Here is a 14,486-nt window from a genome sequence, read left to right as displayed (position 1 = left end):
CTTTGTACTGGTGAGGTTAGACTGTAAGCTCTTTGAGGACATGGATATATTGTACCCAGCACACAAAACAGCATGTGTAAAGTTGTATACAAATAGATCTTTGATGGCTTCTTCTTCAGTGAAACAGTTCTCCTTGTGAATGCCCCTGACCTCCATCTATGGGCATTTTTCCAATGTTTGTCTTTAAAAATCAGGAGTTAACACTCCCCTGCATGCTTCTACTTGCTTCCTCATGCTATTCTACTGGACTTATTACCCAAATTTCTTTTTTGTATTGGAGTCTGCTCTGTCTTCCTGCCATCTCTTGCCATTATCCAGCATATTTTATGCTGTTTTGGAGAATTGATTCTTTCTAGTTTTTTTTAACTTTTAAGGCTCCACATGTAATTCACTTTCCTTGGACATTTATTGGATTTTATTTATGCAAATGGTGTGCCTTATAACATAGCTGAAAGCAAAATAAAACATGGATTCAGGAGTGATGCTCATAATTCTTTTTCCATTTCTGCTTCTTTTGGTATCTTTGTGACTTGAGAAAGTCAGAATACCTCTCAAAGCTCTTTACTCTTATGTAATTTTAGTAAAACAATCTGCTTCATAGGGTATGGTGAAGACGAAATGAAATTTCATGAATATAAAAACTTAAACAAAAACTATAAAGTAATTGAAAAATTACGGGTTTTATTATCTTACAAGGAAAAAAAAGAGAGTCCAATCAAGCTGTGGACCAAATCCAGGAATGCAAACAACCAAGAGGCTGAAAATATAGAGGGTGGGTCAAGCTGGAAGGCCAAAATTCAGACCGTGGTTAATGGAGAGGCTCTGTAGGAAGTAAAGGGATAACAGTGGGTAGGAAAAGATGGCAAAGTGTCCGTATGGTTAGGGAAAGGGCTTGATCTATATTCCTCTGGCAAGGAATGCTTTCTATATTTTCAGATAAGAAAACAAAGAACTTTTACAGATAAGAAAACAAAGAACTTAGCGAGGGCCTATAATTGAAAATAAAAAACAAAGTTCTGTTTGACTGCAAAACCTGTGTTCTCAACCTGTGAGCTACACAGAACAAGAATCCAGTGATCCTGTTAGAAAAGTCTAGTGTATAGTTCCAGTTTGCTCTGTCTACATTATGAGTGAAATATCATGGACATGGCAAAAGGTAGTGATGTGTGCTTTCTCTATGCTGCTTGTCCTGAGTATGCTGAAATAAACATACAAACAGAGAATATTATTTATCCTATGAACTTTGATGTTTTTAAAAAAAAACTCTTAAAATATTTTTTATAGTAATAGTGTATTTTTTTAAACAAAGTATAGTCAATTTACAGTATTGCATTAGTTTCAGGTATACAGCATAGTGAGGCAGTATTTTGACAGATTATACACCATTAAAAGTTATTACAAAATAATGGCTATAATTCCCTGTGCTGTACAATATATCCTTGTTGCGTGTCTGTTTTGTACATAGTAGTTTGTATCTCTTAATCTCTTACACCTAACATGCTCCTCCCTCCTTACTTCTCCCCACTGGTAACCACTAGTTTGTTTTCTGTATCTGAGTTAGTTTTGTTTTGTTATATTTGTTCATTTGTTTTATTTTTTAGATTCTACGTAGAAGTGATATGATACAGTGTCTGTCTTTCTTTGCATGACTTATTTCAATAGTATAATATTCTCTAGGTCCATCCCTGTTGCTGCAAATGACAGAATTCCATTCTTTTTTATAGCTGAGTAACATTTCATTATATACACACACACACACTCACACACGCTACATCTTCTTTATCTATTTTCTGTAGATGGACACTTGGGTTGTTTCCATATCTCGGCTCTTATAAATAGTGCTGCTTTGAACATTGGTGTGTATATATCTTTTAAAATTAGTGTTTTTGTTTTTCTACAGATATATACCCAGGAGTGGAATTGCTGGATCATGTGTAATTTTATTTTTAGTTTTTTGAGGAACCTCCATACTGTCATCCACAGTGGCTACACCAATTTACATACACCAAATTACATTCCCACCAACAGTGTACGAAGGTTCCCTTTTCTCACCCTCTCCGGTGTTTGTTATTTGTAGACTTTCCTCTCCATCATTTGTTTTTGCTGATAGCCATTCTGACAGGTGTGAGGTGATATTTCAATGTTTTTTTGTTTTTTGTTTTTGTTGTTTTTTTTTTGCAGTACGCGGGCCTCTCCCTGCTGCGGCCTCTCCCATTGCGGAGCACAGGCTCCGGACACGCAGGCCCAGCGGCCATGGCTTACGGGCCCAGCCGCTCCGCGGCACGTGGGATCTTCCCGGACCGGGGCACGAACCCATGTCCCCTGCATCGGCAGGCAGACTGTCAACCACTGCGCCACCAGGGAAACCCTTCAATGTTGTTTTGATTTGTATTTCTTTAATAATTAGTGATGTTAAGTATCTTTTCATGTGCCTGCTAGCTATTTTTTTATCTTCTTTGGTAAAGCGTCTTTTCAGGTCTTCTGTCCATTTTTTCATTGGGTTGTTTGTTTTCTTGATGTTGAATTATATACACCGTTTATATATTTTGGATTTTAATCCCTTGTCATCATTTGCAAGTATTTTCTCCCATTCTATAGGTTGTCTTTTCATTTTGTTGATAGTTTCCGTTGGTGTGCAAAAGCTTTTAAGTTTAATTGGGTCCCATTTGTTTATTTTTGCTTTTATTTCTTTTGTGTTAGGAGGCAGATCCAAAAAACTCCGCTACAATTTATGTCAAAGAGTGTTTCTGCCTATGTTCTCTCCTAGGAGTTTTAGGGTGTCAGGTCTTACATCTAGGTCTTTAATCTGTTTTGAGTTTATTGTTGTATATGATGGGAGGAAATGTTCTAATCTCATTCTTTTTCATGTAGCTGACCAGTTTTCCCAACACAACTTATTGAAGAGACTGTCTTTTTTCCACTGCATATTCTTGCTTCCTTTGTTGTAGATTAATTGACCATATGCATGTGGGTTTATTTCTGGGCTCTCTGTTCTGTCCCATTGATCTATGTGTCTGTTTTGATTACTGTATCTTTGTAGTATAGTCTGAAGCCTGAGAGGGTGATACCTCCAGCCTTGATCTTTTTTCTCAAGATCGCTTTGGGATCTTTTGTGGTGCCATATGAATTTTAGGATTGTTTTAGTTCTATGAAAAATGTCATAGGTATTTTGATAGGGATTGTGTTAAATTTGTAGATTGCTTTGGGTAGCATGGCCATTTTAACTATATTACTTCTTCCAATCCTAGAGCATGGCATATCTTTCCATTTCTTTGTATCATCTTCAGTTTCCTTCATCAGTGTTTTATAGTTTTCAGAGTATAGGTCTTCCACCTTCTTGGTTAAGTTTATTCTTAAGTGGTTTATTCTTTTTGATGCGATTTTAAATGGGATTTTTTTTTTTTTACTTTCTCTTTGTGATATTTCATTGTTAGTATATAGAAAAGCAACAGATTTCTGTATATTAATCTTGTATCCTTCAGCTGCACTGAATTTGTTCTAATAGTGTTTTGGGTTCTTTTTGGTGGAGACTTTAGGGTTTTCTCTATAAAGTATCATGTCATCTGCAAATAGTGACAGTTTTACTTCTTCCTTTGGATGCCTTTTATTTCTTTTTCTTATCTGATCACTGTGGTTAGGACTCCAATATTATATTAAATAGAGGTGTCAAGAGTGGGTATCCTTGACTTGTTCCTGAATTTAGAGGAAGGGCTTTCAGCTTTTCACCATTGATATGATGTTAGCTGTAAATTTGTCATTATTGTCATTTATTATATTCAGATATGTTCCCTCTTTATCGACTTTGATGAGAGCTTTTATCATGAATGGGTGTTAAATTTTGTCAAATGCATTTTTTTGCATCTGTTGAGATGATAATGTGATATTTATCCTTCCATTTGGTAGTGTGGTGTATCACACTGATTGATTTGTGAATGTTATCCTTGTTGACCCTAGAATAAATCCAACTTGATCATGGTGTATGATCCATTTTATATATTGTTGGATTTGGTTTGCTAATATTTTGTTGACCATTTTTACATCTATATTCATCGAAGATATTGGCCTGTAATTTCCTTTTTAGTAATAGTGGAATTTAATAAAGATTAAATAAAATAAGGTTGGACAAAATTATAAAACATCCCATAAATTGAGATTTGCCAGAGTATTTACTAGTAAGATAGTTTCTCATTTCTTTCTATCTTTTTTTTCTTTTTACTTTTTTCTGAGTCTTTCATCATCCGGATTTTTTAGTCTTGTGTTATACTGGCTGTACTATGTCTATCTATTTATCTCAGAATAATAGGTACTATTTTACTTACAAGTCAGTGTCATATGTTCCCCTGTGAAAAAGTTTTTTTTTTTTTAACGGACTAACATTATTTTTAGAAGATGGCCTTACAGTGTGGTTGACAGTTGACATGGACTCAATACCCCAGAACTGAATTCAAATTTTATTCTTCTGACAACACGCTGATTTGTTTGAAAGCCTATGCCGGTATATCCAGGGGAATTATTATCCATCTTGGAATATCATTGTGTTCCTGAACAGTCTCCTATCAGATAGGAAGAGAAGCTGGACCAGAGAGCCCCCTTTGGATGTTTCTTGGTTTGGAATTTAGCTATAGTAAGTTTATTAAAATCTGCTTGGATTTTTTCCCCTTGATTTTATATTACACATACTGTGATTGAAAAGGTTGTTGTTTTTTTTTTAAGTGATGAGAAATAAAACCTTTTGTTCTGAAGGATGAGGTATTAGACTGTGATTACTATTAGTCTCATCCAATTTCAGGTTTCATCTCAGAAGAACAAAGTTCTCCAAGCACTTGGCATTAATTAAAGTAGGTGTAGAGAACCTCACTTAAATTAATGCCACTTGACATTCTAAATTCTTCTACCCTTAATCTTGTAATTGCCTCATTTTTGCCTGCTTTATAAATTGTGAACCTGGACCCTTTATCCTAGTGAAAACTCAATTGTAAAAGGGTCTATTAACGAGGAAGGAAAAATTTCATTTTGAGAAGACACGATTTTATTTTATTTTCAGCTTTAACGTAAATTTTGATATTACATATAACTGGAATTTCTAAATACTTCTTTTAAAGGACATTTTAGGATTTCATGATATAAGTTTTAGCCTTTGGAAATATTCTCAAATCTTAGAAAGTATCTTGGATGAACCCTAGATTTATGCTAGGCCAGGCGCTCCTGGATCTTTTCACAGAGCCACAGCCTCCTCTGTGCCTCCCTGATGTTGTGGGCCTGAGTGGGTGCTCTTTGTCTCCTCTGAGGCCTAAGCTGAACCACACCAGAACCTCTGAGGCTCAGGCTTCTCCCGCCAACTTCTGGCAAACTTTAGTGAGAGAAAGGAGTGAGTGAGAGAAAGGAGATTGAAGACAGAAAAAGCCTGCAGATAAATCCCTTCCTCTGCCCTTCTGCCCCATCTTATCCCTTACTCCTCCCTTATGGCTTGTCCCAGACACAGTGGTTCCTATGGCCTCTCTGGAGACATCCCATCCTCCATGACCAACCATCCAGCTGAAGCACGGGCCACCTTGCCAGCTACCACTTTGGATTCCTTTCCTTCCTACCTGCCTCGCTGCACTGTTCCTCTCACCCTGGCTCCACTGAGATTCCACCCTCAAATACAAAATACACTTGGCATGCGTTTTAAAAAATATGCTCTTGTTTTTTAGATAAGCCAATCTAAGATGTTTTGAAAACATAAAATATCACCATTATTTTGTCTAAATATTTATTAGGTAACTAGATAATTTCAGTAGACACAAACCCTTATTCTTGATTAGGTGCCACAATTCTTTACCTGTTGGATACAAAAATAGCCCCTAAAATTATAAATGTATGAAATATATATTACTATGTGTTGATTATATTATTGAATTTATACTACATGTTCATTATAAATAGTATATATTATATATACTATCAATTATATAGCAATATATAATTAATCATCTTAATGAAAAACAGGCATGTGATTTTTGAAGTGGTACAATTTAAAAATGTTATTTTATGGCCAAATCAGAAAGAAAAGCACACAGAGAAAGGAAGAGTGAAAAACATAATAACCCTCATGGCTTTTCCCCACCCCATCCCCTCTCACCAAGCTCTCATTAATTGGTTGATGATGTTTTTTGAAATGCACATTTCACAGGTCATTCTCCTTTCCCCTCCTCCAGTTCTTCTTAAGATAGAGAACTAAAGAGAGTATTCTTTACTTTTGCCCATTGGTTCTTTGGGAAAATGGAGATTTGATTCCATTGCTCATTAAGATAAAATTGAATGAGAAAGTGCATGTAAAATATCTAGCATAATGACTGGCTAGACTACAGCGTGGCTGCCCCTCTAGCATAGAGCTGTATCTGGCTGCCCTGGTTGTATAATCCTTTATGACTTTGGAGAGTTCCTGTCCTCCCTCTTCCCATTCCTGTCATTACTAGAAGAGAAAGATCCCGTCAAGACAGAAGCTCTGTACAGCTTCTTTGGCTGTCAGATTTTTGCCCTGAGTATCAAAAGAAATTATTTTAGGTATCCACTGGTTGAAATGCCACCAGGTTTTGAGTCTCTGCTTTATAATAATCAGAAGTCTTTTATTGATATTTAGCATTTAGTAGCTATGAAAAGTTAATGTTGAAATCAGATTTTCTTCTCATGTCATTTATTTTCTGTGTGTTCTTTCACTTAGTTTATTTCACTTAATCTAATTTTTTTCTAGCTCTTGATTCTGCTTAAACTTATTAACCAAACTGTTCTGAGTCCTAATTCTTTTTGTAACGAAGAGTATACCTTGTTTTCTTAAAAGTCCTTTTATTTATGACTTCCTTATGACTTTGCACATCTTGAAGAAGTACTACTTGTTTTAGTTATTGTTTGTTTTATGTGCAGCATGAGGTCTTTTTTGACTGTTCTTTAATTTTCTCCAATATGAACTCTCTTCTTTATAGCTTATTTTTAGCACAAAGTGAACTTTACTCTAAACTGCCCTAGTTAACTTAATTCTTTACTTATTTAATTCTTTACCACCCAACTGAGTCAGGTGAACCTGTTGAGTTGTTTATACTCAGGTGACATCCATTTTGAGTTTTTTTCTTTTCTTAGTCACTGTTTTGGTATTGATAGTGAAAGTTCATTTGGACAATTTGGTTATCATTTCTTAGTGAGAATGAATCAAGTGTACTTTCTGTCTTAACCTATATGCTTTTCCCCCTAACCCAGTTGGTATGAGATATTTATATTTAGTTGGCAGAGAGAAGTAACTCTCAACTGAAATTCTCTAAAATCAACAGTTGGGAAAAAATGATGCACTCAGTAAGGTTTTTTGAGAAGGTTTCTATTTTCCTTAAGATAATCTCCATCTTACATAGCACAGCAGTTTTCTCAAGCAGAGGGTGTTCTTGACATTTTCCCAAACTGTCGCCGCTCCTTGAGATTGCTCTGGGAATTTAAATATGTTTATCTAAATTCATCTATTTGCTATTTAAAGAGGAGAATGTTTCAACACATTTATGAATGGGAAATACTTCTTAAAACCCTGTTCATTTCTGGAATCAGGAAAATTTCCTGTCTACCTTTATTCTCTTAAAAATTGTACAGATTATTTACTAACACACACGAAATGTTTTTGTGGTTTGCTTTATACAAACCATATCATAGCATAGTTTGTCTCTTCCTTCAAAGAGAGTCTCTGGGTTTATGAATGAACATGTCTCTGCAAAATCATTGAATCTGTCGTGAAGACAAGACTTCATCTGTGATTATATTGAGGAGTTCTGTCCTCTCTTCACCATTCTGTTGATTGGTAAATAATTAAATTTATAGTTATAGTCACATCCACATACAACTTTGGTGTCAAAATAGCAAGGCAACATATTTTCCCCTTAATTATTCATTTATTTGTTCTTCTATTTGTTCCTCCATTTGCTCTTATACTTTTTCATCTACTTGGCCATCTGTCCGTCTGTTCTCTCATCCATCCAAGACATATGAGTTAACGCATGCAGCATGTCAGGCGTGGTGACAGGTTTGGGGGCCTGAGAGGGAAAATTTATGCCTCTTGTTTGAATAGTTCACTTTAGCATAGAGGGTGGTGGAAGACACCAGCCAGAAGGAAACAAATTAAGCCTTTTTAGTTTTCAACTATAACATGAACAGTTCTGTGCTCTTAGTGATCTCACGTATCAGGCAATTTGTAATTTTCTGGGAGATGGTCATATAGGAGGGAGTTAACTTACCTGGTAGTTGATTTTAACAGGTGCTTGTGTTCAGCTGACTGCCCAGCAGTGTCACTACTGGATTGCTTGGTTTATTTTCTTTGTCATTGCCTCTAAAGTAACTCTCATGTGTGATATAAACTTTGTTTCTTGGTTCAGAAAAGCTACCACATGTGATGATGAAAGGAAAGAGGGGGAAAAAAGGTCATGGGCAGAGAAGACAAATTTTACATAGAAAGAAATAATTTGTTGACAGCTCATATTTATGACATCTAAAGGATGTCAGGAGTCATCTATCTATTCTGCAACACATTAAGAAAAACTGATTTGTAAACCTGCTTTTACCAGTGTTCCAATCAATAAACATTTTTTTTTAATGGTTTTCATTATACAAGTACAGTTAACTGACAGAGTGAACATTCAGCCGGTGCTTACTTTGGTCCGTATACTTTGCTAACTCATTTTAATATATAGCTTTACTTCTTCTCTAAACAATTCTGTGGGGTAAATCTTAATCATTAGTTTCATTTTACAAATTAGGAAATTGGGGGCCAAAGGTTTAGAAGTTTGTCCAGTGTCAAACCATAGTGACTTATGTGGAATGGGAATTTGAACACTGCCCCTTGGAATTCAGGTGCCGTCTCCTCACTATTTCTAGAGTTGTCATCTCAGATCTGGGGTTTCACCCTGTGACTGTCAAAGTTCTAATGCAGGGGTTCTCAAACTTGACACCTTTGACACTTTGGATTGGATAATCCTTTGTTGTGGGGGTGATGCTGTGCATTGTAGGATGTTTAGTAACATCCCTGACGTCTACTCTCTAGAATCTAATAGCATCTCTCAGTTGAAACCACCAAAAATGTGTCCAGACATTGTCAAACATCCTGTGAGGAATAGAATCACCCTGAGTTTAGAACCACTGTAACTAGCAGGCAGATTAGGATTATGTGCTGTGGTACGGAAGGAAATCATGATTGAAAGTTTGGGGCACTTGGAAGAAATGCTACTGCAGTGATGATACCTGAGGTTTCACTCCTACCTGCAGGTAGCCAAACTGCAAAGTTAGAGGGCACAGTTTCCAAGACTGTCTTTAATTCTGACACCAACTTCAAGTTTGGGGGTTTCCAAAAACTACTCTCAGGTTTGCTAGTTTGCTAAGAGGACTCATAGATCTCACTCCAAGCTGTTATGCACATGGGGAAAGGATACAGATTAAAATCAGCCCGAGGAAGACATGTGTAAAGCAGAGTTTGGGAGGGTTCCATACATGAAGTTGCTTTGTCCTTTTTCCTTGGGAAGTTCCTCTGTCCTTTCCCTGTGGAGTCAGCACATGTTACCATCCCAGCATTAATGTGTGACATGGCACACAGCATTGCCAACCAGGGAAGATTGTCTGAGTTTGGTGGCCAGGGTTTTTATTGGCATTCCATTATGTAGGCATAATTAATCGGTTGTTCGCCAGTTTTACTGCAAACTTAAAACTGCTCTAAAAATTAAAATACATATGTTATTTTCTTAAATACATTTTTTTTAAAAAAGAAAGAGAAGTCACTTAAGCTTTCTGTAAGACCAAAATGGAAAGCATTTGTTTTCTCACATTTTCTCTCTCATTTGCCTCTGTTTGTGTTGCTATAGAATCTTGGGCTTACATAGAAGTAAAGAATCATATTAATTTTTAGACTTCTATTTATTTTTCATCCTTCCCTTACTTTGCCACTTTAAAATTTATTTGATGTTTTTCCTTCAGAGTTGTAGCTGGCTGGGTTCCACCATTTGGTTGGAAAACCACACCCCGCACTTTTTTCTCATTTGAGGGATCACTTTGGATTCTCCTTACTCTGTTGCCTTTTGTGTAACATGAATGCCATTTTCTTTAGCACATTTAAGCCCAACAGTGATTTTTTTCCTAAATTGAAAAGTGTTCAGTGACTCTAATACAGGTTCTTTTGCTGTCGTGGTCTCCCTCTCAGGTACAACAAAAGTCATGCAAGACTGGCCTCCAAGGTGCCCGTGTTTTACATTTTGGTGGAGTTTCACTTCTGCCAGCTATTCTTGAGAGAGCTAATCAACACACGTCTTTCTTCTTCGCTGGGGCGGCTAATAGTGTTGTCATCATCACCTTTTCTTTTCTCCCTTTCTCTCTTTTGGTGTTACGTACAATTGAATTAACTTTCCAGAGCAATAGTTTCTGAAAACATTTTCTCAAGAACAAAAAGACAGATTTTCTTTGTGTATAAAGAAGATGGATTATGCTAGGGGAATGAAGAATCTTTTAATAAAACATTGCCCCTCCTCTACTTTGGTTCAACTGGGAAAAAATCAATTTTAGGTTCTTCAAGTGCAAAGAAAGATCAAAAGGAAAAGCTGACAGTCTCAATAGAGGGCAAGGTGGGATGCTTGATTTGGGTCCCATCTCTCTGGTGGACTTTAAGCAACCTCTTTCCAAATGGAATAAATTAAAAAGAGACTAGAATTTTCTTTTGTGCGAGTGGGAATAAAGAGCGACATGAATACAAATATTGTCAGAATGTTTTCAGATTACTCTTTTCTTTGTCTTGAAACTTCTGACATAAGAAGCATAGTTCTGTCATAGTAAAATGCAGTATTACCTTATGTTTAAAAGTATTTTGTTGATTTCGTTGGTATTTCTTCTTCCTTACTGAAGGAGCTTAAACATTTTGTAGTTATGAGGCATTAAAAATAAAGAATAGAAGAAATCCATAATATGAGGGTAACCATTAATCTTTAAAATCCTAGACAATTTTATCTTTCAGATTTCTTGAAAAGTTATTTGCTATGGAGAGAAGCATAATAGCTCATCTTTACTTGTGCTGTTTGTGTTTCTAATGAATACAATTCAATTAAAAATAGAAAAGTATATTAGTGGAAGATAGAGGAAAAATTGTTACTTTGTAAAATCCACTATAATTATCTGTTAAGAATATGCGCTTTTTACTTTTAAAAAAAAGTACATTATTTTCAGAATTTCTATAGGTAATACATGGTCGTAGTAGAGAAAGTTGACACCAGAGAGAATTATGAAGAAGGAAGTAGAACTCACCCATTTAACTTGTCCACAGAGAGATAATAATTTAGTTGGTCCCTTTTGTTTTTCTATATGCAAGTATATACATATATTAACTATTTTCATACAGCTTTATTTCACAAAATGTAGATCATAGTTTATATACAGTTATAGTCTGCTCTTTATATTAACACAGAGTATATGAGAATTTTCTCTTGTCGTTGAATAGTCCCCCCAAATGTAATTATAATGATTGTATTAAAGTCCATCAGTTGATGAATTAGAACTTACTTAAACCATTTTCCCCCTGTAGCATTTTCAGATTTATTTCTCTAAATTGACTCTAAATTTACAATCTGAGGGGTAAAGACATAACTTTGTAAGGTCAAAGACATGCTAGAAAGTTCACCATCTTCAAAGAACCAAGGAATTCATTAAAAAGGTTCATCAGCTGCCTGGTGCTTGAGCATCTCCCTGCAAATGCTTGTTTTGAGTTTAAAAATCTTGTCCCGAGTGGACAAGTGTGTGGTTCCTTCCAGTAGGCTGTACTCTCTCTGACCGATGGAGCTGAGGTTGTCACCACAGTAATTGGAATAGAGTGCACCTGAGTAAAGAAAAGATAAGAAGAGAAAGGAATGATTTTCAGCTATGGTAGATAGCTGAGATGGAGAAGAAATTTAGGGCATTTCCAGTTTAAGCAGTGGATGTGCTTTGTGGAACCGTGGAGAACTTTGAGTGATAGCCGCCTTGCTGGGTTTCGTTCATCCTCTGTCACAGATGCGTTCAGCAGACCTGTATCCAGTGACTGCAGTGTGCCAGGCACTGGAGAAGGTGCTGGTGACGCGTCACGAGTGAGACATAGTTCCTGCACCCAAGGAGCTCACAGGTTACAGGGGGTGACAGATAACTCTAGTACAAAGCAATAAATGTAGTAGTAGACGTATGGATAAGTTACCGTGGGAAGGTGGAGGGTTACAAACCTTAGCTGGCAGTTGAGAAGGCTTCTCAGGGGCAGTGGGATTTCTCACACTGATGGATTATGAAGGGCATTTGTTTGTATGCCGATGTTAAGTGGTTTGGACTCAGGGGGGTGACCAGGGACATGTGATACATTTTTAGAAACATGGCGTGTTTGTATTTTAATAGCTAATATTGGATTATAGAGTTGGGTGTAAGACTGAAATCATAAAATACCTGGTTTTCACATGGATACCCTCAAGCCATCCTGTAATGCCTGTTAAAAAGAAAACTACACTATATTCACTAGAATTTTTATTACTAACTCTTCATAAATAAGGAACTAGTAAAGAATATATATGTCTTCATTAAATAGTTTATGAAATTATTTGTGGAATGAGCCCCACTTCCCTACCAGACATAGGACACGAACCTGGTCAAAGCAAGGACCCCGTTTATTATATTTGCTTCTCTATCCCCAGCACCCAGCACAGTGCCTGGCATATACCACATATTTAATAAGGGAGTCACGTCAATTTCTATTTAAGCTAAGGTTTGATCGATTCTTTTAGGTTACAGTTACTTTGATTTTCAAATGCTACAGTTTGAAAATATATGTTCATTATAAAAAATCCTGTGGGAAGAATAGAAGTACTATACTACAAGGTACATTTTACAAAGGAAAAATGTTGCTCCAAGATTACAAATAGTAGTATATGCTTATGCCAATGATTACTTTTTAAAATTAAGACACTTTTCTACTGGAGTACCAGGATTTCAAGCTCCGGCTGTTCTCTGCAGATTCTGAAACTGATAGTTGAGACAGGGATGCAAAGCACCCATAAGAGAGGATTTCATTTAGGAACTCTTGTTCATTACAGTGAATATACAGATTATAATTGCGTTGTTTGGTTTCCACCCAGTTTCACTAATGTAGCCTGCCACCCCAGCTTATATCCTTCCTTATTTTGGAAGACTGTTTTGTAGGTTGCTGAAACTCTAAATCACTTTCCAATATGGAGTATATACTGGAGTGAATGAATACTAGCAGGAAAAAACCCCCAGCACAGTGAGCCCTGTAAATCAGCTCAGCAAAGTGTCTATGCTGGGATCCAACATTTCAGATGTAATGTTCCAAGGGGAAGAAAGCTGTCCAAAAAAATGGAGACTGTTTACTCCTGATGCTGGCAGCGTGCTCTGTTTGCAAAAAGAAAAAAGCCTGTGAAGTTGGTCAGGTTACATTGCTCTTGCAGATATGCTTGATTTTTCTAATAGGAAATATTATTATAATCTTGAAGTTTTCATCTTCTTATTCTTCCCCCTTTATTTTTTCACACATATTACTTAATTGGCAAAATAAAACTTCAGGGACAACTAGTACTTTTCTTTTCTAGCATCTGCTAATAGTTGAAATGTTGCCAGGCCTGGTCAGCCCGAAAGGTAGAGTATTATACATTCTGTTCTGTACTTTGCCATTTTTCACTGAAAAATGTCTTAGAGATCATTATATAAGGAACTTCTTCATTCTTTTCTGACACTGCATAATATCCCAGTTTGTGGAAGTACCATACTTACTTAAGCATTTCCTCTGGCCTCGTCACCCCCTCTGTTCTCGTTAAAGGCATGAAAGTATTATTCCAAGCTGGCTGAGGACTTGAAACTCAGGGAAGTAGGAGTAGAACTTCTTACTGATGGCTGGACGTGATGAAAATCAGAACAAGAGTAGGAGGCTTGGTTCTTCTTATGGCACTACACTCTTCTTCACTGTTCATGGCAGATTTCCGAAGAATTCCCTGAGATGGTGATTTCTGACCCTGGCTTTGGGTGTACCCAAGGCCTTTACAGTCAGTTTCTGTAATGAGATTTTCAGAGAATAAGGATAACAAAATTCACTTAATGTATTATATGTTATAATCATAAATAATAAACTCTAATAAAATGAATTAAAAATATAAATCATATATCAATTTATAAGTTATAAATTATATTGAACATGCAGTTAATATAATAAAATATAAACTATGTAATTATACAGTTTAGAAATTATAGTATTAAAATATATAAATATATATTTTTTGTATTGTGTAAATACATACAGCCCAAACTTTTTAGCCGTAATAATATTCATAGCAGTAATAGGAAACACCACCTACTGAGCACTTACTTTGTGCCACGTGTTGTCTTGGGGCAATTTATATAAAAATCAGTTCTTTTGTTTGTTTGTTTTTCGCCCCGCGGCGTGGCAGACGGGAACCTAGTTCCCGACCAGGGATCGA

General features: G+C 36.2%; 1 protein-coding gene across 6 annotated transcripts in view; it reads left to right on the top strand.

The window, feature by feature from the left end:
* The window catches only part of SUCLG2 (succinate-CoA ligase GDP-forming subunit beta), a 318,185-nt gene that overhangs the window by 85,978 nt on the left and 217,721 nt on the right, over positions 1–14,486 (top strand). The window lies entirely within an intron of this gene.

This window comes from Delphinapterus leucas, chromosome 10 (assembly GCF_059928025.1).
Source record: "Delphinapterus leucas isolate spDelLeu-1000000601 "Yukka" chromosome 10, BTC_Dleu_Yukka2, whole genome shotgun sequence".
NCBI classification, from domain to species: domain Eukaryota; kingdom Metazoa; phylum Chordata; class Mammalia; order Artiodactyla; family Monodontidae; genus Delphinapterus; species Delphinapterus leucas.
The sequence above is the reverse complement of the archived record's forward strand: the minus strand, read 5'-3'. Positions and strand labels throughout refer to the sequence as shown.